General features: G+C 38.9%; 1 protein-coding gene across 3 annotated transcripts in view; it reads right to left on the bottom strand.

The window, feature by feature from the left end:
• The window catches only part of LOC115770654 (somatostatin receptor type 2), a 94,529-nt gene that overhangs the window by 19,891 nt on the left and 46,701 nt on the right, over nucleotides 1-27,937 (bottom strand). For 2 of the 3 annotated variants that reach the window (XM_030716030.1, XM_030716022.1), the window contains exon 2: nucleotides 16,841-16,891. The exons of the other annotated variant lie outside the window; for it this stretch is intronic. The gene's annotated coding sequence lies outside the window, so the exon portion shown is untranslated. The remainder of the gene's footprint in view (nucleotides 1-16,840; nucleotides 16,892-27,937) is intronic. 3 annotated transcript variants of the gene reach the window in all.

Below are 27,937 nucleotides of genomic sequence, written 5' to 3'. Positions count from 1 at the left end.
GGGTGAACTAGACGATCTTTCTCTCTCTTTCTTTATATCAATTATTCTATGCAAGATTTTCTAAAATAAACATGAATGCCCAAGAGCTGGCGAAGTTGCTCAGGAGGCACTATTCAAAACGACTTGGTGGATTTTCTGAATACACACTGCAACCACTGTAGCCTCAATACTAATTTAGAAATGGTTGAGCTCTTGGCATACGGGCAAATCTCACAGTCAAGGGCTTTTCAATTCATATCTTATCTTTATTTCCATTCTCTACCCAAGAGCGGTAGCCACTCGGCTTTAGTTCGTGCGAGCATTGGTCAATATGCTTCTAAAAATTTTCCTTGCATACTTTTGGGTAGTTCCATTAAAAATCACGCATACGTCGTGCATTCCATTGAACCTTGAACTTTGTGAATTTTGTATATTTTATGTCCTCGCAGCAGATTGTTAATTGCTCCTAATGCGAATGCTTGTCCAAGCGTGGCCCGGTCACCTAGCTCCCAGCTACTGCAACGTGTTCAGTTTTGTGGTAGCTGTCACGGCCCGCCTAATGCTCAGTGACCCACTCCAAGCGACAGACACATGTCAAATATTTCAGATAACGACTTTTTGTGGGCCTGGTCCGCTCCAAGGCATTATAATTGAGCGGTTTATGGTGTCCCTGTGACTGGCTTTAAGTTCATTTGCCTGCTCTGCGTCGCACGTCGGGTTTTTGGGGACTGTGGTTTTTCCGTGCAATTAGAATGGCGTTTTCACTCATCGCATTTTATTTTATCGTTGCTGGTTTTTGTACATTTTGTTGTTGTTGCTTTTTGACAAGTTTTTTAATGAGCTTTAGTGTGTTGCTCCGTGCGGCATTTTGTGGGCGGAGTTTTGCTAGACATTTGCGGCTGTGGTTACTTTGCATACAAAAGTGACAGAATGACAGCGTGACAGACAGACTAAACATGATGGCTTTGCTCTCATCAAGTTATAAAAATTGTTGCAATAGCCTGGACATAATTGGAAATCTTTTATAAGCGAATAAAGAAATGTAATGGGTATGAGTCTCAGTTCCTTTTACTTTGTATTTTTTTTCAATCGCTTTTTAAATACTTTTTTCTATGCGATTTTTATAACAACTTTACTATGCTGTTCAGATCTCTCACAGTTGAATGCTAAAGCTGAAAATGTTAACAAAAGAAATTGTAATAGACCAATAGGGGTATTAAATTGTCATTCAAAATTCATATTCATCAATTAGAGAGAATTTGCATCTTTGAATGAAAAACTTGTGTGGACATAAGTCGATCGTAGTCAAAGAGACTCTAATTAGAGTAACACGCACTGCATAATAACAAAATCAGGGCTGTGGGTATACATTTCATTTCCAAGCTCCTGCTGTGGCCTTGGCCACCAGACACTGGCCACAGAGAGCAGCTGCACCCGGTGCCAGAAACACAGGCAGGTGGCAGCCTGCTTGCAAGTGTGTACATTTTATGCATTGCCATGGGAAGCAGTGATAGGAACAAGAACAACAAAAACAGCAATAATAACAACAACAACAAAACAACACACTTGCTGTCGCTGAGGAATTACGCGTAACAAACATGCCACAGAGGTAGCAGGGGCAGCAGCAGCATGAGACTCGATGATGGCAACAGCGATGGCGATGAGGTTGCGTGTGCTTAGGGCGTGGACGACATTGACAAATGATGCCCGCCATGGAACACACGGTGCAGAACACGGGCGGCTACGGCATGGCACGGCAGGACAATGCGAGCAGCGCAGCTGATGGCGATTTGGCCAGCCATGTGTCGCATATTTGTGGGTTCACTAGGTCACACTGACGCACACACACACATACACATGCGAGCTCCAAACTGTCGCCCCCAAAGTGCAACGACCAAGTGACCAACGGCACGAATAACAATAGATCCAAGTTCTTTGTTGTAACTTGTCCAAGGCGAAAAAGTTGCAGCTGCATTTTATGGCTACAAAAATACTCATATTCCCAGTTGTGTAAACTTCCTACTCATTTTACAGGGTGTTCCAAAGAATGAACAATTAAACAGAAATTGATTTGAAGGACTGATAGCACATAAATGTTGGTAGCAAAAGCCAGATGCTTTTAATAAAAAGTTTCCTATTTCCGTTGAAAAGTGATCTAAGCGATATCTGAACCGAATACATTTGGAAGTGATTACTTAAGATAATATATTAGTTTTATTTTAAAAGGATAGTAAAAATAAGAATCGGACTTAATCAAATCATTTATAAAGTTATATTTTCGAAGAAAACGAGCAAAAAGAACGACATCTGATATATTTATCTGAAAGCGTTTCTATCTTTAAGATTAAATGTGTTTTTCTCAAACTCTAGTTTCTTAAACCAGTCCTTAATTTTAAAACACCCTGTACTTACACATAGTGTACCTAGCAAAAATGTTCTTTCTGTGGCAGTTAGAAACTCAAAAAATTATTGACAAAGTAGCTGACGACGTGACACAGCAAATTCAATTTGCAATAAAAGCGGGTGTGTGTCGTCACCGAAAATGAGAAGTGTGCCTCCGGGCCAGTAGGTATATTGAGAGGCGCATTTGAGCACTCCAGTGCGTAGTTAAACTAATCCGAAACTAAGTTAACAGCAGCAATCACCCAGAGACACATCAGTTGTTGATCGCTTTGAATAGTTGATACCTGTCGATGGCCCCCCTGAGCATTGGCTCTCAACTAATATGCGTCACATAATGTGTCAACTAATGTGTCATGTTTGTGCGTACACTTTGATTCAGTTGGCAGCTTTGATTTTCCGATTCCCCGATGCCCCGGCTTTACCAGAGGTTTAAGTGCTGCCGTTTGCTCATAATCCACATTTGCAACGCACATGCGATGCTCACGTTGCAAAAATCTCTGCAATTGCGTTATGCAAATGAAATATTGTCCAGCATTTGCATTCGCAAACAGCAGGTAAATGCCAGGGACGCGGACAAAGCCGCCGCACCATGCGCCACCCACCAGCGGCCTCTGTATATAATAAGTCATAAGAAAATGGCATTCGAAATATGAATTTCAAACAAACGCTTCAGCTCGTGTTTCTGCTGCTGCTGCTGATGATGACTGTGACGGTGACGGCGACATCAGCGAAGAGTACAAAAATAAGTAAGATCAAATGCCAAAGATGAAATGCTCTTCTCCATATGGAGTAGAAAAAGAAATTATATTTTCTATCAACCGTTTCTATGGCAGCCATATACACGTGCAGAAACTTGGTTGAACTAGTCAATTTTGACAAGTTTACTAAGTGCTTAGTTTGCACCTTTAGCACATAAACACATTTCTCAATGTGTTACAAGTTGCCTGACATCATGTGAATGCTCTTTACAAGTGTATACGCACGGGCAAAGATAAATTTGCATTTCAGTTGGAGCTATATATAAAAACCATGCGTAATTCGCATCCGTATTTTGTTCTTATTCGCTCATTCGCCATGCGGCAATTTGAAATACTCGTTTTGCATATGTTTTAACAAACTGAAAGATTTCAGAACATATAGTATATGTAGTATGATAAATATATATATACTTGGGCATATCTCTAGTTGTATATATCTGCGTGCGTGCGTGTGGAGGTTTGGTTGCAGTTGCGTCTGAATAATTTTCATGCTCCTTTGAGGCCGAATGTTGCATACGTTGCGGCGCAAATGGGAAAAAAATTGACAATTTCGAATGCGACCTGACTTCAGGCTAGGTTATTCCGAGTTGTTCTTTATGTTTGGCTTAAATAGCTGCCACAAGTCACTTGTATAGCTAATAAATTGGTCGCTTGGATGTTAGAGTGGAACGGATGTTAATAAAATCGAAGACACTTTGATAACTGCATTAACTAAGGTTGTCTGAAAAATGTTGCGTAATCAACACTTAATGAATGATTTTTTAAATACTTATTTTATAGAATATACAACTAATATGCAGGTTGAGGACAATGTAAATATATTTTACATTTGGCATCTGCTTGTATACTTTCTGGTTTTCGCTCCAGGTTTCCTTAAACTTTCACAAATTATCATGTACAAAGATTACGTTCTGTACAAAACAACTTTTTATAAATATCAAAAGGAAAATCATGTTTCTTTTTCGATTTTCCATTAGTATTTTACAAACTAAGTTCAACTTTGTCTATGCCTTCCTAAGAACTCGCAAATCGCGTTGGTGTTCAGGAAATGAGCAGCGCCTGACATCGCAAGCAGAATGTCTGAACAGGAGGAGCTCAGCTCCACAATGAACCCAGATGTGTAGCTGCGCCTTTGATTGGCTTCTTTCTGAGTACACACGTGTAACTCTTCACAATACTTGTTTGTTGATTTTGTTGCTCATCCTGGTCTTCCTCCTTTCTTTTGTCGGATGTTGGCAATTTCGCTGCGACTTCCGCAGAGCGACGCTGCAGAAGAGTTAACAGTTTCTTTTAATTCTCAACATAAGCGATACGCGTCCGCAGGCAACAATAAAGGCAGACCGCAACAGATATACAAAGATATGGATAGGGGTCGGGGAAGAGCGTGGGTATATAAAATACGCGCACTCACAAACACACACGTACCTATGAGGCGCAGTTTTTGCGCTCATTTCCGTTGAATAATAAATGGCGGCCGGGAAGCTCTGGCGATGGCTGCTGAGACAGCCAAAGGATATAAATGAAATTTATACCCCGGCTACCCCCGCTACCCCCCTGGTGATGTGGTATAGCCACCCTCTGGCAGGCACATGCAAACATGCATATATGAATGTGTGTATTTGTGTGTGTGTGTGTGTGTGTGTATATATGCTTAAGGATTGCTATCGCCGATATCTGCTTGTTGTATGTATTTGAATTGTCGAATTGATTGGCTGCTGGAACGTGCCATGCCCCACAGCCCCTGCCCACCCGGCCAACGCACGCGATTCTATAGCTGCCTGGAACATGTTCAAGCCAAACAGTTGGCCTCCAGTGCACGGCGTGGCGCGGAAATGAAAACGAAATTAAACAGAAATGTTACCGTACGTGTTGATGCCGTTGACAGCAGCAGCCAACAACCAGGGTTGCCAGCTTGTTGCAAGCGCAATTAAACCAAAAGGAAACGCATATTGCTCATGGCAACCTCGGCCCATGTAGGTGTATCTGTATCTGTATCTATATTTGCAGCTGTGTGCAGTTTATGTTTACGGACAAAAACGACGGAAAAAATAGGAACTGGAGAATGGAAAAACTTGATATTTGTTTGTTTGCAATGCTGCGGCTTGCCCGACCTTGGTCAGCCTACGCACTATAGCAGAAGAGGAAACATACTAAGTTAATATACAAGCTTTTCATTTACTCAAATACTTAGCTCAAAGGAAATGTTACAAGCATTTAATAAAGGTAGTGTCTCTGGGTAAGAGACCGCATACATGACAATGTGGACCCTTTTTTATTAGTTGATATTTATTTAAAACAATTGATTATATAGATGCACCTCAGCAATATCGAACCTAACGAAGTTTATTATAGCTCTATTTTCCAGCATCTGCAAACTGGTTGGCCTACAGTGTTTGTCATATTTTCATACGGTTATCAATTTAATGGCCGCCGGACCAGGCATACAATAAAATTTATTGCCACAACTTTAAAGATACTTTATTGATCACGGTTTGCCACGTTTTGTGGTTGGCCACAACATGCAACAGCAAAAAATCAAGCAAGAGTCCTTAAGTTGGCAGTGCCTGACTAGGAGATACCCTGTACAACGGTGATGGCGAATTACCTTTATAACAACTGGTGCTTCCTGCCCCCTTAAAAACATGGGCGCGGCAGCAGTGCTCCTTTCCTTTCCTGTCTCACACAATAGGAAATGCTTTCTTGTTTATTGTGAGATCTCTATCAAATTTGTAGGGATATGGTCATTTATTTTTTAAATTTTTGGCGAAAACGTAATATTCTAGACATTTGTATACTATACGGCCGGACAGACAGAGGGATAAGTTTAGATCGACTCAGGTTTTGAAGATGAGAAGCTTATATATACTTTATAGGGTAAGAGACCAAGCAAAATCTTTTTACCCATTCTAAGTGAGTACAGGGTATAATAAACATTATATGAAAGTTCACTAAATTACAATCAATTGTTTTTCTTCTTCTTTTTTTTTATTTGTGTTTTATTGTTGTTGAGTTGGAATTTTTTAATTGGTTTTACTTTTGAATGTTGAAAAATATCATATATTTTTATATTTTTCATATGAATGCAACCGCAAAATTGCTGCCAACTAACAACCGCAACTGCAAAAAAAATTATATAATGCCAATTAATGCAAATATCTCGAAATGTTTTTATCAACTTGTTGTAAAATGCAATTGCAATTGCAAAAAGAATGAATAGCATTTTGAGTTTCCTCTTTGTTTTTTTTTTTTTATATTTTTCATAAAGACAGGAGCTGGAAACAAACAGTCTGCTTAGAAACACTTTTGCGTGTGCCTTGCGGAATCTACTTTATTTTGTGCACAGTGGGAAGCCATCGAATTTATACTCATTCGGTAACATTCCTCCAAGTTTGGTAGCATATCAAAGAGCTGAATTGCTTTGAGAAACACCTCAATAAACGTAACTGCTTGCCGCTTCCTATCAAGGACAATGTGCAAATACTTCACAGAATACAACACAAAGGCAACGGAACGAATGGCACTCTGAGGTATCTATCCACGCATGCACATATATACATATATATATATATATATATATATATGTAAGCAGCTTTTCTTTTATTATTATGTAAAAAACATCTCTGCACGTCATAAGGATATGGGGCGTGGTCGTTGCTATTGCCGCTGCTTTTGCTGTCATGACAGCACCATACAAAACACGGCTTCGAAGCGGGACGCCACTCAACGTTCAGGTGAAGATTTTCAAAGGAGTCCCGCCGAGTTATTTTTAAAATCAAATTTCTTTGGCTTACTTGCATTCCAATCTCAGATTTGGGAGTTTAAATTAAATTCGACAAGCCGCAATTTGGCTTTATTAATTTGTGTGCGGACTTAGTCCGTAACTTCTATTGTGTGCATCGCAATTTATGACTCGGATATAGCTTTACTTTGTTTTATGGCCTGTCGATCATGCCGCACTTAATATCTTTAATATCTCTAGTCTTAATATCTCTAGTCATGACTTTAATATGCATAAATAAGACAACAAAATAGAATAAAAGCATTTGGAAAACATAAAAAATAAAAAGAATAATAGTTAAACGTTTAAAATATAAAACGAAATCCGCGTTTTTAATATCAAAACTAAATTAAAAAGAGTTCATATGCAATCCTTTTCTACTTCCGATGTTCATTTTTGTTTTTAAACAGAAACAATTTTTACAAGTAAAAGGTTCTAGTCGGGAGCTCCCGACTAGGGGATACCCTGAACCCTCTTCTTCCAACAACAAATGCAAATATATATTCTATTTTAGAAGCTATATGTCGAGTTTGGTGACTCTAGCTCTTATTATTTACCAAAATTGCCCAAAAAACAGGATATCGATATCGATTGCTTGGAAACGGAGTAAGTTATCGATTATCGGAAACAAACTCGATCTGAGCGGGAACTAGGAGCATCTACATCTAAACGACGGACGGACGGACGGACGGACGGACAGACAGACGGACATGGCTAGATCGACTCGGCTATTGATGCTGATCAAGAACATATATACTTTATGTGGTCGAAATGCTTCCTTCTGCTTGTTACATACATTTGGATTTTGCACAAATACAATATACCGTTATACCCATTTTTAATGGGTTCAGGGTATAAAAACAATGATTGAAACAATAAATTTATACAATAAAGAGGGCATATTTCATTTAATGCTATAATTTTTAAGGAAGTACAAAGATGAAGACTTTTGATTGCAAATGGTTGGGGAATCTCTCTAGCCCCTTCACAGTAAGTAAATAATGAATATAATATCCTTTCTATCATAATGCATTTTAAATCCCACTCTTTTTGCTCATCTTCTTATCTTTCGTTATATTAAGTCAATACCATAGTTCAAATTGACTTTTGCACTTTCAACTTGAGCTTTCGGTTGCTAGCCAATATTTCGTCTGCGAAATTCAATGAGCAGATTTTAATTAGATGTAATTTCAGCTTCGGTTCAATTTGCAGTCATTTAAGAACTGAGAACCACTTAAGAAATGAGCTTTGTTTAGTCTTTCACATGTCATCTTTGTTGGCTGGCACGTTTAGAACTTAATATGGGGCGTCCTAGGCATCCTTAAAGGAATGCCAACAAATAGTAAGAGCCAGCTTAAGTGTCTTGGATGAGCCACCACAGGCGCATTGAACTGAGGCCAGCAAAATCTTAAGGGAAAACCGAGGCGCCAACTACTAAACTGGTTTGCGGATCAGACGCAGACGAGGTCGTCTCTTGGCCTTTGGGCACTGTACAGTGAGCACACACATGACACGAAAATGCGTTGCTGATTGTTTTGATTAATTAGTAAGCTATACGGTCGAGCGGCCAGATGCAATACAAAGGACGATGGACTAGCCTAGCTGAGTTAATTGTCTTGGCTGTTCACTTCGATTAACATCAACATTTTATCGGGGGGCTGTTGTTTTTCATGTGGACTAGAGAATTGTGTACTCGTAATTATTGGTTGATGGCTAAACAATTAAATTTAATGGGCTTCGCAAATTGCAGAGCAACACAACAATTACCAGACCCATTTCACTTAATACCGAGCTATTGCGGAGAGAACTTAAATTCAAATTAGACATATATGAAATCAACTTAACACTTTGAGTGATCTTTAAATGTGTACCTCAATTCGGGTTGACATGAGCTCAGATTTTTGTTTTGCCTTGAATTAAGGCACTAATTAGATATGTAACCATTTCTAAATCCTTTTGGCACACGTACGTGCTTGGATACAACGCTCGTAAGAGGATTTTTAAATGGGCATCTCGCATGTTGCTTTTTGCTTTGCATACTAATTCAAAAAATTTAACGCTACTTTCGTTCTGACAGCGACCCAAACATGCCAAAAAGGACATTAATAAAAATCCTTTTTTCGTGAGTAGACAAGATTGGTGCGTGGCTTGGCTGACTAAAAGTCGCTGTTGCCAAGTATATAACATATACTTATATACATCAGATACAGATATACCTTCAAGAGGCAGCTTGGCGACGCGACCTTGTTATCATAATCGAGTTATTGTTGCCTATTCGGCACCCATTCAAGTGTAAACATTTTAATATACGCAATAAAAGCATAAATGGCGCTCAATGCTATGCTCTCTTCTCTTACCTCTGCCTGTATAGGGCAGGGGAGGGCCCGGGCAGACAACGTCTTCTGTTTGAATTGCGTTCAATTTCAATTTAATTTCCGCTCAAATAATTTTTGTGCATTTTTTTTTTCATGGCTGTATAAATTGGCAGGCTGTTACAATTAACCCAAATGCGAGCATATTTCCAACTGTTGTCAGCTGTGACGAAGACTCTGAGGAGTGAGTAGGTGGGTCATGAAGCCAAACTGGCATTCAAATGAAATAGTTGAGCTGTAAAAAACGTGAATGCTTTAAGCTGACCATTTGGATTATTGCACTGTAAAATTTCAATTAAATTGTGTAATATTCGCCCGTGTCCACAACTGAAGGGCCTTAACAAATATGTATGAGAGATTAACATGTTATGTTATAAAATATTTTATATGTTATGCAGGAGTTAACATAGCTTTAAGCTTTCAGACGTAAAAGTCAAAGGGATTCATGTCCAAAGGACAATGCCATATACGAGTATTTCGCACCTTTGTTATGTCTGGTTTAAGCCCTTCAAGCGAATGCGGCTCAAGTTTCCTGTGGTTAATTAGCAGACACAGACGGTGTCGTTGCCAGACTTTGCCTTACCCTTCCCATTTCCCCTTCTCTCTCCCCCCTTCTCATGAACCTTGAGTTTGGCCTGGCTAGCAACTTTTACTTTTTGCCAGCGTGTCAATTGACGGCTGTTACATTTTGGAGACTTTTCGTCAGTTTGTTGCCGGTTCAGTGAACTTAGGCCACTGTTAAATGTTGCTAACAGGGCCTAAGCCGTGAAGACACTCAGAATGATGCCAACTGAACTGAGAAGCTGGCCAACTGTTGGACGGTTCGTTTAATGATCTTGAAGTGCGTGGAAGGCACGTGTCTGACCGCTGGCCATCAATCAGGGTGACAGGTAAACGCAAACGAACAGGTAAACGCCTGCCTGTCACGAAGATAGTAAAATGGTTGTGAAGGTAGTTCTGTAAAACTGGCAACAATCAATCAGAGGCGTGCCCCTCGCCCATCGAGCCTGCTGACGCAGAATTCAATCAATTGATGTGCCCTACACAAGCAATTTTGAAACTCATATCAAACGCACGATTAAATTGAATTTCAAATTGTGGGGTTTGGACGAGGGCTGGAGAGGAAAGCTGATAAATCTAAAACCATAGAAAATGATACCCAATATAAACATTAAATAACTGAAATCTTGTATGGATTTGCATATAAAAGCCACAGTCAAATGAATTGTAACCAAATTTTAATAATAGACAACAAGCTCTCACTCCAAACATAATGGGAAGTCGTAAAAGACGTTTCTTTTCATTCGCTATTTGACTGAATGAATGATTTGATAAATAAATATATAGAGAGTGAGCGCAATTGTATCAAATACTTCTTTGTTCCATAGATACAGGGTATAGATAGATATTTCATAGGAAATAGCAGCTTTTGAAGCTACTGAAGCTTGAATTGTCAGCGAAACGCATTAATACAATTCCCGAATACCGAATAAAAGTCAATAAAAAGCAATTAGCGCTTTTCTAAAGATTAAAGACCATTTGCAAATTGATAAATCCGAGCTCTTATAACTCAATTAGGCAACAGAGAAGCCAAACAAAAGGAATTACCCAATTTGAAACTTTTAGATATGCGGCACATAAATTGAAAAATGGAACATGCAAAAAATAGCATTGAACCCTAAACAAATTTTTCGACCACCAAAAGGACCATTAACTTAAATTTCATGGCGAAGGGTGAAGCGATGAGCAGAAGTGAAAAAGATAAACCCACTTTATGAATGAATTTTTTATGCGACGCGTCGTCGTCGTTGAAGTCCTTTTGTGTGCGAACTGGCCAGCCGGCAAGTCTTGGTGCCATTTGATTTAGGCGTTAAGGATGCTTTAATTCAAGGCAGACACCCAAAGGAGTAGTTAGCATTAGATAAACGACGCTTAGAAGACGCGGCCCAGACTATTGTGTCTACCGCAAAGCCAACCACGCCCAGCTCCTACGCTTTCACATCCACCTTTTTAGCTTGCGGCTGAGGATAAGGTCGCCATTGGCTGTCGGCAGCCTTGAATCGCAGCCAACTTAATAGCCATAAATCAAAGTGAACCGAGCTGCCAAGCCTGAATGGGACCAATTCTCCCAGTTGCCTTTGAAATGAAGTGCCAGCCATTGATACAACATGCAACGTAACCAAAACGATGTCACTCTAATCCTTTAAGAAGCGCACAAGCACACGCTTTAATCTATGCAAAGTAAAAGTATGTTGCCTCCTGCGCCTCTCTTTCACATGTAGCTCTTGGGGCAATTAGAGCGTTCGTTGAGCTTGTGAGTTTGCTATTCAATTTGCTTAAATCAACTTGAGCTATTTCTGGTCACATTTGAATTGCTTGATTCTTAATCTGCCAAGCAGTCATCCGAAGTGTAGCTGAAAATGGTCGAATAAAATAAACTAACAGCATTTGCGTGACATTCATACAAATGTAGGTGGAGTTAACTAACTAAAGAGTGCGGCCAAAGGACAGTCAAACCAGAGTTGGACCTCAGCCAGTTGCACGAGGTGCTTGCGACACTGTCTGCCACTTCTTGGTAATTGCCTTGTGGATTATAAATGGAGTTAACCGACACACAAGCCACACGTTTACAAGTCTATTAGCCAACACTTAAAAATTATACTTAAAGACCATTTGGAAGGATGTAATACATATGGGGTAAAAATTGTATAAAACAGTTGCTTTGTTAAAAGTTTTTTTTTAATCAAAATCTAATTTTCAAGCATAATTTAAAAACTAAAAAACTGACAAAACTAAGCAAAACTGAACTCGTTTGTTTACCTAAGCCGTAAAAAAATATTTGCAGATAAATAAAAGCTCGAGCACAAAACTTTTGACTGAAAAACAGTTTCAAAAGTTAATTTCAACAGAAATTTGACCTTTTCAAATATACAGGCATTTTTCCATAGGCTGTCAGGCAGCTGTTGCCAGGGTCAGGTCAAAAGGTTCAGGCTTGGGGTTTGTTTAGGCTGTCTAAGGGCTTCGTGGCAAATAATAAACAAAATTAATTACACTCTAAATTAAATTACGAGCGGCCGCTTTTAACGACTGTCAATAAAACGCTTTTCACTGCACAAAATATGTTTTCTTTATTCTTCCCAACCGCTATTCGATTTTAAGCGCTTTGATCCATTTACATTGGCATTTTGTGGACATGCTATGGAATGTCCCTTGCCTTGTCAGGACACGCAAGTTTGATAGGTATGCCAAAAGGTTGAATATATAGAGTTCCAAGTAAAAATTCGATTTCCAACAGAGCTTATTTATTGGAGTAATAGAGACGCAACTAAGTAGTTTACATTAAAATCTAATGATGCAGCATTAGCTATATTTGACCATAGCCCCAACTGAATGTTGTACAAATTTGCAAAGACCACAAATTGCTGGCTAATATAACGCAGAAAATGCGAAATTATTAGATATTACGCTGCCAAAAAGCTGGCAACATCAGCAATAACCCAACCCCATCCAACTCAAGCCAGGCCAAGCTAAGCTAAGCCACCCAAGCCCAGCCCATCACAGTCGGAGCAAACAGTTGCCAACAATAACGTGGCCCATTTTGCATGGTTTGCAATTAAAACGAGCCGCGCAAATGGAAAAACAATGTACTCCCGAGCTAGAAGCATTAAGCGGCACCAATATATGAGAGAGAAACGCAGTTGTGGCAAGCCGCAAGCGTTTAATTTGCGTTTTTAAAGCCAGCCAACTGGGATCAAAGGGGGGATAGCAATAGTACGTTCCAAGCGGAAACAGCAATGCCAAACAATAAAAATTAATATCAAAACTTTGTTCGTCTTCTGAAAGTTAAGAGAGAGCTAATGAATTTGTTGGAATTATAGTAGCACTTTAAATGACCAATTGGAGATGGAGTAGAAGTAGAATTCTGTGAGCTGAGCTAACTAATAGATGCCAATTCCCTTTAGTATCAGGTCATAAATCAATACGCAGTGAATAATAAAATCTAAAGGAAAAAATCCAAATAAGGCTGCTCAGCGGAATTATACCCTGTCTAAATCTACAGAATAAACCTACAAGGGCGATTTTCTCTGATCGTAAATAGTTAAAAAGTTTGTTTAATAAATTCTTTAATGTTTACATCTGTGAGCGGCAAATCGAAATTCTTGCAAATGTAATTTTAAGCATTCTCTTCTTTTTATATTGGGTACACCTCGCTTAGTCAGAAGGCCATTCAGCTATTTATAGCAAAGCAGGGTATTGGGAGTAAAAGACTTGAAATACACTTGTTCACAAGTTTTTCTGCTAAGTATAAGATTTATGTGCCGCTAAGGCATATGAAAATGCCGCTAAAACATATTGAAATTATCAGATAAACGAATTGTCAAATAGCTTATAGACGCATGGGGAAAAGAAAAGCAACACAATGTACAACAAATTTTGGGCAAACAACTTGTCAAGGGCGTTGGCTTGCGATAACACACGCAAAATATTTTAATTGCGCATACGCTATGGGGGCCGCATTCGAGTTGAATTATTTTGGCGGCCATTAAACAAATGTGTCAAAGGCTACACAACGATAAAAACATTTTGCCGGCAATTTATTTATCGTCGATTTTCATTTGTTTCATTTCGTTTTATTTTCGGGCTTTTGTTGCTCCCTTTATTTGCTCAAAGCGTTGAACAACGCCTTGACTTAACTCCGACCCGTGGCCTCGTCGCCCACGTCAGATGTCGATATGCGATTTGGACACGCACCATTTGCCGGCTAAAGTCAACACACGAGTGGGGAAAGTGCGGGAGGAAGTGACAAATTTATAGGCTCAGTGGGGGTATAAGCCATGTCGCGAGGGCTTATCCTTATCGTCGTCGGAATTTAAAGACATTTTGCGGCATAAATAAAATTCAATTAAAATTCCAACCCCCTTGTGATGTCAAGGTGAAGCTGATTATTTGTTATTGTTTGTCATGCCAAATGCGGCAATCGAAAAAATTAAAACCAATTCGCCCGCAAAACCAGCGAACAGCTGATTTTTTGGCGGCTTTTCCAGCAGCAGCAACTGGAATCCCGACTGACTTCAGAGAGTAACAGTGTGGGAAATATTCGGATTAAGAGAACTACAGAGCGCTGTACACTGTGAGTTAACAGCGCAGTTCAATGTTAAGTCCGAGTCCTGTTAATTACAACTGGCGCTTAGCAGTGGCAGGTAATGGTCAATACTGTGCTACTCATAGTCATGATGGCTTGTAATTTGCCGGCAGCTTCATTAACTTATCTCTTTTTGCTCTCTTTCTCTCTCTCACTGTCCCTTGCTTTTTTTAACGTTGTCAGAAGACAGTTGGAAGATTATTCCCATAAGAACTTGCCACGCCCACTGCGTCAGGTGTGCAGAGCATTGAAAATTGTAATTACTTTCCTTTGCTTAGATCTTAGCCACACCCTTAAGGAGCAGTCAGACAACTCAGTAGTCGGTAACGTTATCAGAATTCATTAAAATTGCTACTCAAAGGTGGCTGCAACACCCAACCACCCACCCATCCATTTAAACCACAGCCAGCCACTTTGTGAATATCTATTTTGCATATGCTCAGCTGAGATTTCGACTGTTTGGAGTGTTAGCAAAGCCCAACACAGCCAAAGACATGTTTGACAGGCTGTCGTCTCTGTCCCTGTTTGAAAAGGGTTGAAAATCACTAATCAGTTGGTCTGGTCCCAGGTCTATTGAGGTTTGTGCGATGCGACAATCAAATTGACAGCTTGTAGACATAAGCCAAGGGACTCGACTCTGAGCTAATGATTAATCCCTTTGTAGACAATATATACGAATCATGTATCTTACATGCTTGGATTTAATTAATATCTAAATAAACTCAAGTAGCCCAAGATGCAGCAATGCATTCTTAAATAGTCTTCCCCGATCCACTTACTGTCAAAGGACTTTCCACTCGGATATTGTACAGATGTTATGCCACAATTAGACATACTTGCATTATGCTTATCCACACCTTTGCATTATCTGCCTGGCGCAAATTTCATCCAGCTGCCAGGCTGTCAGCTGTCTAATGCCCGCCCCACTTTCCCCCCAGCTGGACACGTGTACAAGCTGTAGAGGAGCAGGTTGGGGCGCTCGTGCGTCTGTGCAATAATTACGCATTTCTTTGGGAGGACCCCGGTAAAAGTTTATATAGGTGAGTGGGAGTACCAGCTAGAACGATGTGGCAACTGTCTGTGTGTGGGTAGGGACAGTTGGCGGGTTTGCGTATGCCCTGCTTTCGTCTCATAATCAAAATATCACCCGTGACGTTATTTACATTGTTTTACATAAGCCGAGAAGACGATGTCGACGACAGCGTGCATGAGGGGAGCCGAGCAAAAATAACAGGCAATGAGATTTTACAATAAATGTCAGTCAGATAAGTGTATAATTAATTTCATTGGAACATAGCTAAAACATGGTGTTTTAAATGCAGCCAGAGGCAGAGGGAAGAAGGAATACTTTAGCTTGTCCGGCCAGTTGGCTTGACATGCAGCAAGCGTGACAAATTGTTGCGACAGCCGACGTTGCAAGTGTCACTATCAGCAATTGCTCAACATGAAAATAATATAAAATATGTGAAATGTGACCGCAAACGTGGTGCGGTTCACTTGATAAATGAATCAATGTGAAACAATAACAGGCCGAAAAAACTTTTGAACTTTTAATTGTGCTCGTTCAATTTGTATTCCTTTATTCGTGTATGAAAAATTGTCATCTTTATGACAGGTCAACAAGCGCGACCGTAGCATCATTTATTTGATAACCCAGTCAAGCCGAATCGACTCCAAGCCTTAAATATGATTTTATTTCATATTATTCATATGTGCTTTTTTTCGATTGCGATAAAATGGAATCCATAATTTTAAGCCCCGTATCATAGCGTACAAAGCGAATACCATTTAAAAAGTCAACAGCTCAGAATTTGCGTTTCGCCGGTTCGCTCGATGAATTATTTAACAAGTTCAAAATATTTATCTTTCTTTCATGTTTAAACGCTGGTTGTGGATTGTCTGACGTTAACATTTTAAATGGCGTATGCATAAAAGCATAAGAGACAATTGAATATTTACTATAAAACATTTTTTATAAAATATTTACTTGGGTATCATTTGCAAACAACAGCCCTTAAATAATTCATCAGCTTCTAATATTCTTGTCGCTTTGACGCAAATGGAATAATAACAGATTTAAAGTTTTTAATCAAGGGTTCCTTACTAGAATATATCCTGTTCTCTGTGTATTAATTCTTTTTTATTTCTTTAATATTTGTAATTATATATAGTTCATGTAATAATCATGTCTTCCCTTGACTCCATGCATTGGAAAACTCTCTTAAACCTTATGTACATTACCGAAACCGAGAATATAGCTCTAACAAATTATTATCAAAACTGTTAAAATTGTTTGACAATAATACTTTCAAAATATATCAAATTAAAATCACGGTTAACATTTATGACATAACTTCGTTATGGCCTTTTTCACTTAATCAAAAGGTACAGGGTATAAAAAACTTACCAGAACTCCAGATCCATTACTGTCCATGGCTTGACGTTGCTTTCGTCTTAGCTGCAAATGCAATAAAATAGAAAGGTACATGAAATAACTCAAGGTATCACAAATGCAGTTACATAGAAACACAAGGGGGCACTCGGGCACTCCTCAGACCCCATCAGACAGTCAGGCCCCCGGCTGTTTCTCGGTGCCTGTGCATAGCGAATGAGCGGAATGGCTTGTAATACCAAGGCAGGGGATTGGTAGAGATGGCGTTGAGGCAGCTCTGTGTTAAGCCTATCCAGGTAAACTAATCGAGTTGCTGTGGCTGACTTCCAACTAAATTAATTTATAATAAGCACAGCTTGATTAAAGTGCATTATGTCAGATGAATGAGGCACCCCAAGTGCGGCATAAGCCAAGGGATTTCTACTTAAGTTTATATGACAAAAGCATGAATATAAAAAATAAAGGGCAAGAATATTCAAGCTATTCGTTTAAAAAAATGGCAACCGTGTATAACATTCTTATTGCATATATTTTCATTATTTTAGCTTTAATTTTTTTCAGTTTAAAGTTTACTTATTTAATTGAAAAGTGGATCCTGAAAGGTACTTCGTTCATTAATGGGATTTCTCGAACACAATTTCTGCTTGAAATATTTCTCTTAATAATGCTGTCCCGCTCTAGTCTACTTTCTTACTGACTTCATTATCAGTATTTTTACTTCTACTCCTCTTCACTATACCTTAAATAAGATAAAATCCTGCCTGTATATGTTAAAATCAAGAAAATCGCTATCTTACTCCATTTCACTTTCTCTTGTTCTTTCTCGCCATTTGAATGTACTCATGTAACAGTTGCCAATTTTATTGTAATTATAATGGGTAAGAGCACTCTATTTTAAATTATATAACAAACGTTACGGTCCCTGCTTTAAAATTTGCCAAATGTAAAATAGGCTATATCAGTTGACCCATAATACACTCCAGGGACACACATCTCATTTGAAATAATTTTACATTCAAGGTAAGAGCCGCCCTGGGCTCTTTGACCCGCGTTCAGCTTTGGGTCTGTCGGTTAGGCGTCGACCGCGTCATTGTCACTCAATTTGCTGGCCTGACATTTGAACTGTGAACTCGATACAGACATTTGCCACAAGAGTAACTGCTGTAGCCATAGATTTGACTGGGTCAACAACAACAGCAACGAAAACGGACACAACAAGTGACCTCAAGGCGTTGGTGTGGTGCATAATTTGTAAATGTCTCAACATGAAATCAAGACAAAAACTGTTTTATACAAGCACTGCGAATAAAAAGCATAAGAGCCCGTAACTGAAGCATCTGACTGACTGGCAGCCGTGCCAGACAATCTGGGACCAAAACGGAAAGAACAACAACAACAGCAAAGCGAAGTGAGAAGACGCAACCCAGGATAATTCTCTGGCCAGTTGTTTTACCAATGCACGAGCCCAAAACAAAATTGGAACAAGTCCGGGGAAGCTGTTGACAATTTGAATGGCGCTGCCGGCAGAAGGCCAAAAAGAAAAGCTGGGCGAGTTCTCAAATCAAAGTTGCCGAAGGAATAAAACATGTAAAATATTTAACACAGAATGTTTTACTCTGGTTTTTTCATTATATTCTTATATGTTACTACATACAAAATTGCCCAGGGCCAAGAAAAATGAGTTGAGCTGAGCGCCTGCTGAAAAATAATGAACGTCATGTGGCGTTGACGCTGGCGGCGGCTGAGACAGCAGCAGAGACGCCGACGGCAACTGCGACGCTCTGATAAATTTGTCAAAAAATTTATAGGGGCAACAGTTGTTGGTGCCGTAATAGCCTCAAGCGATAAATTTGACGACTCATGTGGATACGGATAAATATAGTATATATATATAAATAAATATATAACAGTATATGCATACATAGGAGGTTTTTGTGTGGGCGGTTCCAAATGTCCGTCAGACGGTCAGCACTGAGAGTGTTGGAGAGTGTCAAGAAACTGGAATTAGCTCTGAAATAAGATTGCGGGCAAAATTTACAGAGCACGCAAATTGCTTTAAACTAAGCCCAAAACTGTGCAGCAAGTCCCGAAATAAGCTGATAGCATGCACTTATTAGATGACTAGAAACAAACAAACATTTTTCCTACTGCCAGTATCAACAGCTGGCACGAGAGGACCTGCTTGTTGGCCTCAATTGCCTGGCACTTATTGCCACCCATTAATTTGCAGTGTAAATTGTGTGTGCAGCTCGTGTGTTGCATACTTATTAGGGGCAGCATGCAGCCTGCCGCCTATGGGCGTGATGAAGCCATCATCAAAACAGCATTAACAACGCCAGCGAATTGGGTTAATTGCCATTGTGTATGACACTTGGTCATTCGCCATCTCGCAAGCGTGTGTGTGTGAATGTGTGTGTGAAATAGTTTCATATATCGCCATAACATATCACACATCATCAGACGCAACAATTTGCATAAACTTCGGCAACGCATCGTCTGCGCTGTAAAAACAAATGCCTTGGCATAATGGTTAATTTATTAGAGCTCGGAGCCGCACAGTCTTTTGTCTTGGACGGGTTAACTATCTGTCGAGTTATGGCATTTGTATACTCCTAAAGTCAACGGCAGGCAATTACTCCAACATTGAATTTTATTGCTGCTTTAAGATTTCGTCTCGTCTGCTCTCGTTCCGTTCGTACCATGCTCTGTTATGGGGTGAGATTTTTTGCGCAACTATTCCTATAATATACTCTATATATAGTCCATACCCATTAATTTCATTGATTGGGTTCTTTTATATGTGTGTAATCTATACACCAATTTTTTTGATGAATTCCTTTTATATATATAATCGAAAAGATTAATAATGGAAAACTTTTATTAAAATATTGTCCAATATTAATTTAAGTACATATAGGCTTTATTGCTAATAAGTAAACAAATTTTAATCTGGATTATAAACAACATCAATTTTGAAAAGAAGACCGTAGAATACAGCTTAGATAGGGTATTCAATCGGCGACACTATAAAGTTAGCTGTGCTTTCTTGAGTTTACACTTGTTGTTGCACTTGATTTGATTTATGGCCATAGTTAGCATGTCTGCAGACACGACTCCTGTTTGGGCTTTTGCCAGACCCCTTCAAGGGCGTTTTGAGAACTGGTTCGAGTCGCCTCGTCTGAGATCTGGCCGAGGTCGCACTACCAATATGTTTGTTTCAACAAAAACTGACAAGTTGATGACTTGAGCGCAGTGACGCGTTGGACAAGCGGCAAAATGTGATCTGCCCAATGGGCCAGATGGAAGCCGGACTAATCAAAATGCTGTGAAATGGAAGTTTTATGGTCTCAGTGCAAGCGCTTTATAAGGTGAGCTTATGAGCGGTAGACATATAGGATGAACGTTATGACAGCTGGTTTATTGGACATTAAAAGATGTGACATGGTTGGCTTGGGCCCCTAAATGATATTTTAAGCTAAGAGCCAAAAAGAAGACTAAACAAGTAGTATGAATGACAGTATTAGACAATTGTTATTTGTTTGCATATATGGACAATATTTATATTTCATTTCTTCCATCTATTGCTTGCACAACTTAAAGTTTTTATTTCCACTTAAAAAACAAAAACTTTGCAATGCATATTCGACTCTCAGCTGCTGGACATTGTTTTGTGGTATGTGTTTGTGTGTAAACATCCTTTACTTGATTTGTTTTCATACGTATTGCGGACTTGTACAAAAATCATGACAAAATCTCGTTGTGCATGGCACAGACAGGCTGGCAGGCAGGCAGAAAAGTAAAGTAAAGTAAAGTCTTTAAGAGTGGACGTTGCCATTGTTGTTTCATGGCGTAACATAATACAATTTAATATCATAGACTTATAGTCGCTCCTATTTGCATAGAATGCCATCCTCGGCCGAGATGAAATTGTCTTTTTTTTTTGTTGTGTAAAACCAGCCTGCAGCTGGGAATTAAGTTGGAAGCTGTTGCTGTCTGTGCTTGGCTACATGGTTTTGTTGTTGGTACGTGTTGTCCTAAACAAGATATATACAACATTATATGAAATGTGTTTTCACTAGAAAAACTTTTTTCATGTTTTAATTTTAGCTTGGACTAAGAGTCATTGCACTTGGCTCTAGCAGATTAGTTCCCAATCCACATGAAATAAAAGACCTACATTTAATTAGTTACCATAATGAATGTTTGTGCAAATTTCTCAGAGTTTGTTTTAAATTAATTAAATTTCACTGCAAAATTCCTTTTTGGACAGCATGAGAATTTGAAGAATTTAAAAAATCTAATTATTTTCCAAAACTCTCGGCCAACACAAAAATATATATATATATATATATATAAAAAACACACACATCCAAAGAGACAACTTTCATATATTAGAATAGTATTTCAGGGCTGCCTGCGAATACAAAAATAACAACATGTGCGTACCGAAAGTGACTGCCATTAGTTAAATTTATGGTCGTAGCTAAGCAAATACATACATTCATTGTCTATGCCCCCATTCTCATTAAATATGCTCGCTCCAGTCTAAGGCGGACCCTTCTGCAAAAAATAAAAACCTCACACACTTGGGTTGTGCTGTTTCTAACTTTTTTGTTGCTCTTCTGCTTCCTTGAATATTGCTTTAAATTCGTTCCGACTATTGCAAAAATGTTAAACCAAATACTAAACGGAAATGTTTACTGAGTCTGACTTTTGCAGTTTGCTTGCTGACCCTATGGCTCAGTCCGTTTGGCATATTATTTTGCGTTTAGGCTGAAGCTGTCACGCCCCGTCCCCCCTTATTCACAGCCACCCCTCTCTGCATCCAACTGTATTGTGTTATTTGTGTGGGCTGCTCCAAAAAAAAAAAATAAAATACATAGAAAATTAAGATGTGTGCCAATGCTAGGGGTTGACCAACGGAATTGGTAAAGAAGGTTCGACTTGGCTAACAAATTGATTTAAAATAAGTTGATTTTTATTGATTGTACTTAATGAGCTCATCTCACTCAAGAACCTGCTTCTAGTCAAACAGGCCAGCCAGCAAATGGCCGTGAGTCCTGTGCGCAGGAATCGTGTTAGTTACTCGCAAAGGTAAACAGCATCGACGCATCGCATAGGAATATTCAAATTAAAGTTGCCTTTTAGCCTGAAGTGTTGACCAAAGTGCTGGCAATGACGCGTATCATGTAAATGCCTTGCCTATGCCATACACAAGGGCAGTTTTTTAAGAAACACCCCAACCCTCACACATGTCCAAAACAGGTCTCCTCAATAGCCTTACTGAGAGTCTATTAGCTATACAGACACGCTGCAAAATATTAATTATTTATGTATATATATTTTTACTTTTTCATCTTTTAGAAATTGAGAGCTCAAGTTATTTAATGCTCTTACTGAAAATAAATATAGACACACTACATTGTCTTTCATGCATTAGCATTTTACAGGGTATTTCGCTTGCGTCTCAAAGCCATTGGTTTTTGCTATCTTGGTGTTTTTTTGCCGCTACGGAAAAGCGAAATCAACAAAATCATAATAAAAAGGCCATAACGGCGCTGTCAAATGGAAAACATCCTGAGCAAAAAGAGAAAATGGAGGGACAGAGACAGGGAGAGAGAGAGAGAGAGAGAGAGAGAGAATTGAACTCAACTATGCACTGTCACAATGTTGCGGGGCCTTAATAAAAGACAAGTTGAAGACATGGCCAAAAAAAAAAAAAATTGAAATGCAAAAAGCAAAGAAAACAAACGTTTAGATAACCACAACAGCAGCGCGTCATGGACACCGACAGGGATGACAATCATGGCGCACGAACCGGAAATAGACAAGGAAAAAACATCAGACCACCCCGGCCCCATTCCGCCCGATATAATGGCGGCTTAAATGTGGCATGTGCCATGTGGCATGTGTGCAGCTGTAGTTTAGCCTGGCCTCAAGTTCATTGCAAATAAAAATAAATATATTTGTTATTATTCGCTCTTTCAATTTATGCTGGGGCCAATGACCAAAATGCGCATTGTAATTTTGATTATGGCTGCGACGAAAGTCTTGGATTCAGCTCCATTTCCCATTCAGGACGTTTCGATTTGGGAATAAACTGCAAATAAATTGTTATGGGCCGCTCAAAGCTATTAAAATGACAGCCAAATGACATTTGGAGGAATATAAGGAACAAACTTTGACAGCGATTTAAAGGAATTATTGAAATAATGATATTCGATTATAAGCTAGTTACTAAATTAAGTAGTTAAAGTCTGATAAGCAAGGGCATAGTATTCATTTATTTATTTAACAGCTTCTGCAAGTTGGAACATTAAAATAAATTTCATTTTGTGTCTACGTCAATTGGCTCAACTGGTAGAGCAATACAGTATACTATTGAATTTTATGCTTAGCTTCATTTGCATTTTATAAATTTAGCAGACTTTATTTATTTTGTTCATGTTGTTCTTCAATTTTCAATGGCCGAACATTTGAATTGGTAGTTCTTGGGTATTTATTGAAACTTAACAAAATATGTATACACAATGATTTAAATAATGCAGGCATGCAATATGTGAATATAGCAAATATTCGCAGCAATTTTGTAAAGCATCTTTAGAAATTGTTGTTTTCCTTTATCCAATATTTACACTCACGTCGTAAAATCACGTCAATTTGTGTTGTTGTAAACTCAAACAAGTCAATCACTCAGTCATGAAATGGTACATAAACTCAAAAGTACGCCACATACTAGAAATGAATATTGAAAGCAGAGTTTCCCACTACTCAAGGCACACCCACACACACACACAATGGCACACTCACTCAAACACACAATCTGCAATGCAATAAAATATCATAAAAATCCACAAACAATAAACCTGATCGACAACAACAATAAGAATAAGAGCAATCGCATATGTTCGACTGTTCACGCTGGTCATTATCCAGACTATGCACGGCCTTAATATACCCTGTAAATGGTAATATAGAATATACAGTTCCGCTTGGCGTTGATTCGCAAATTAAAATACAAAATATTTGTATATATTATTGTCGAGCAGTCTTTCGTCTAGCACACAACCTCCCTTCTTAGCTTAAATGTAGGGTATGAAAACGTGTACGCATATTTGGTTTATGGTTCTGACGAGACGATTGGGTCTTGGCCAAGGGCATGGGGTAATGCTAAAAATATAGTCGTACATACACCCAAAAAGTATGAGTGGGGCCTGGGCTGGTAAATTAAGCATTTTATTAGCGCCACTCGGCTGAATTGAAATGTACACAGATGTATGTACACACGCGCGCATATATACTATATATATATATATATATATATATATAAATATATGTATATATGTATTTGAAATTGTACTCATATTGAGATGTATGAAAGCACCCTAATGTGGCCAGCATGTGTGAAATATCAGCGACCAATTTATGGCGCTTGTGCGGCGCTGGCTTTTGTTTATAAATTGCTGCCAACACACTCTTCACTCTCCCGCCCCCGACAAAACCTTCTACTAACCCAACACTCCGCTCAGCAGCGTCACCAAATTAAATTTAATGAGCAAACGCCACACAGCTGCCGCTTGGCCAAAAAGAAAAGGTTCACTCAGCAATGCGTCTAAATCAAATTAACATGCAGTGCGAATTGTCAGTGGTGGGCGGTATGCGAGAGGAGGGCAGGCTGGATAGGGAGCATTGGCTCCGTTTTATGCGCTCTGACGTGTCTCGCACATAATTCGCATAAATTGCTGTAATTGTGCCAAGCTGTGACGACGCCACGCCTACATGCAATACACTAATATATGAGCACGAGCCGACAAAAGTCAAAAGCTGTAAGAAAAGGCAGAAAAATATGTTGCGCTCGGATATTTTATAGCGCCAGATTTTACAGGCAGGCAAAAGAACCTTTCAAAATATGTATTTTTTTTATTACAAATGCCGCTGGTCTTTGGGTTTATTGAGTAGAAGCTGGTAGTTGGGATATAAATTGAACAGAGAATGATTTTATAAACATAAAAATAAATTATGCTAGACTTGGATATACACAGTAGCCAGCTTCAGAGAACCCTAGCGTCACTTTTTCTTTTAGAGTCAAAAGTCGACCTTATTGCAGAACATTAAAATTTATATATATTTTTCGCGACTTTGGATAGAATCTCAAGCTTGATTGTGAATATCATGTAATATTTACTTAATTAACATTCCTAATTAACCGCCATTGGGTAAACATTTTCGAGCGCGGTTTTCATTTAATTGCTTTCCTAATAAGCATTTAATCATAAATGGCAATCCTTCAACTGGCGCAGACCGACTGCTGGCCAGAAAAACAAAGAGATGGCCCGGCTATTAACCCAGAACATTTGTTGCCACCGCATGCCAAATTGGAAACAAAACTATAAATAATGCGTACAAAATATGGCGAGCCATAAGTAAATGCATAAATAGGCCACACCCAGTCAGGGTTGCCACACTCCATCAGCTGTTGAGCAAAACTCGCAATCATAAATCAAAGCAAATAGCAACGATTAATTTCTAGACCGTTCCGACAAAACAAACATAACCAGCAGCCGCCAGCACACGTATCTCAGCTGCCACGCCCTGCATTGTAGCTGAAGAGGAGCATGCGAGAGGGTCGTAAAGTTTCATTGTAGGCTGCCTCACAAATTAGGCAAATTAAAATGCTGCCAAAAGGTTGATGGCCAGGAGGCATTGGGAGGTAAATTATGCAACCCTCTGCACCAAAAGGCAGTTGAAGAAAATAAACATATATATCAAATACGCCTGGCTGGAGTGGGTGCCTATTAGATCTGTCGTTCCTAGAAAAGCCAGAAAGTCAAATGTAAGCAACGGCATAAACAGGTGTTGGCTGTGACGCATGACGCGCTTTGAGGTAGTAAATTAAGCTAAAAAGTAGGCAGCATTTTACCTCACCCTCACGACAATAATGATGAATGAGACGAGTTCGCTGTCAAGTTAATTTCTAGGGTGTGCATGAGCAGAGTAGGCAGCTTCAGGCATTTCGGCCAGAATCTAAGAGTGGGCGAACATCAATTCATATATCACTATAAGATACCCTGTACTCAGTTATAGGAAAGCGGATCTAAGAATATCACATAATATAACAGTATTAAATACCCTACCATTAAGTATGACGAAATGGTGGTAATACAGTCAGCTCTGCATTTGTGTGAGTCTTCAGAAGATGAATCTCACCTAATCGATCTCCCAGATCGATTTATATAGTCACACTTGTAAATTTGTATATTAGACTTAACAGTACAGTAAGAAGTATTGTAAATATTCATATAAATTAATAATAATAACATAAATTTAAATGCCTGTCATTGATATTTTTCTTGGATATAATATAGTATTAAATTTGATAAAGAGTTTAGTCATGGCTTAGTTGTCTTTAAATATTGGTAGAATTTAACTGCTGGCCTTTAGACATCTTTGGTCTATAACTCGTTTTAATGAATACGAAAATTAGGTCAACTTGCATGCTGGTTGGATACCAAAAGCGGCAATAATTATATCGTCGCACTTAGCCATATGAAGTGGTGCGCTTTATTAATGGAATAGCTCAAATGACATCCAGTCCTGAACTAATTAGAATTACACAACTTACATCTATTTTATGACACCAAGTTAAAGGCTTGCGTTTCTTACTAATTGAATCGATTTTCGCTCCGACTATAGGGTTGCTGAACCGTCCATATGTATAAATGTATACCATTCGACAGCCTTGTCGAGCTCATATTGTGCTGTGGCTGTCAGTGTCCAATATGTCGTACTGCCTCAAAGTTCTGCTGAGACTACTAAATATACTGACCAAAGTTTTCGCGATCAGTGAATTTTCGCATGATCGCAAACAGAACAAAATGGTTGGCTGCCGTTTTTGGCATAGCTACATGAAGATATTACACCGATTCTTCATCTGGCCAATTAGTTTGTTAATTTTTGGGTATTTAATCACAGATCAGGTCACAAACGAACTAAGTTTTCAACGCATTGTCAGACGATTGACTATGTCCATAATTACCGTACGATATGCCAGCATAGCCTTTAAGGGCTGGCTCATTATCCATTATCGTCGTCAGCTACACCAGCTGCTTAATCGGTTTTTACGGATTGAGAGCATGCATCGCCTGCTTTTTGGAAAAGGAGTGCACGTTCCATGGTATTGCCTAGCACTACATTTAATACGCGAAATCTACCTAGTCAGATATTTTACTGCCAGCGGTCCTTGGTTTCCAGGCGCCATGATTCTTACGTCTATAAGAGTAGGTTTTCTGTTCTATCTGCTCGATTTGAGCATGTTGATTCATCTTAACTTAATTAAATCCTTGGCTGAACATCTTGAGAAGGACTCTAAAATCCAGAAACTACAGCGATCACTTTGCATTGTATACTTTGAGCAATTAGTGCAGCTGAACCACAATTTGCAGCAATTCTGTTGGGTCGCCATCACTGCTAGGCTGATGGTGGAGATTATGTATATCATGATTTTCTGCATGACAGCTTTCTGGATTTACGCATTAACTGGAGATAATACTTATGTATTTAAATTATTCATCGGTAGTCTACTTATGTTGAATATGCTGCATGTCGTAAAGATGGCAAGATGCATCGGTGGAATGGAGTGCAAGATATTAGATAAGTTGTATCTCCACGAATTAATGCGCTATCTGAAATGTCCAAAAAGTACACGAAACAGGCGACTGAAAAGGGTAATTTGTCGTTATATAATTTTTTTGAAAATACTTTTAAAAGATTTTTATCTGTATTTCTAAAGTTGGAACAGATCCATTTAAAGCGTTGCACCCTGAAGGAACGTTCGGGCTCAATTTTTAACTATATCTATGTACGGCGTTCTCTCATTCTGGAGATCTTGGGTTTTATTTTCTCTAATGTAATTCTGTTGATTAATTTTAGCTTAAAATATGAAAAACCAGCTAATAACTTCTCAAAGCACGATTAAACCATATAATATAAATGAACAAACTTCATTCAGAATGTATATCTATACCAGCGGATGTGTGTCCTTGAAATAGGTTAAATATTTTACAACAATTTTTCGTACTGCTTTATTAATCAACAAATTGACGACCTCTTAAA

The sequence above is a fragment of the Drosophila novamexicana genome, unplaced genomic scaffold (assembly GCF_003285875.2).
Source record: "Drosophila novamexicana strain 15010-1031.04,08,12 unplaced genomic scaffold, DnovRS2.1 tig00000009-arrow-pilon, whole genome shotgun sequence".
Classification (NCBI taxonomy): domain Eukaryota; kingdom Metazoa; phylum Arthropoda; class Insecta; order Diptera; family Drosophilidae; genus Drosophila; species Drosophila novamexicana.
Note: the sequence above shows the minus strand (reverse complement) of the source record. Positions and strands in the feature narration are given on the sequence as shown.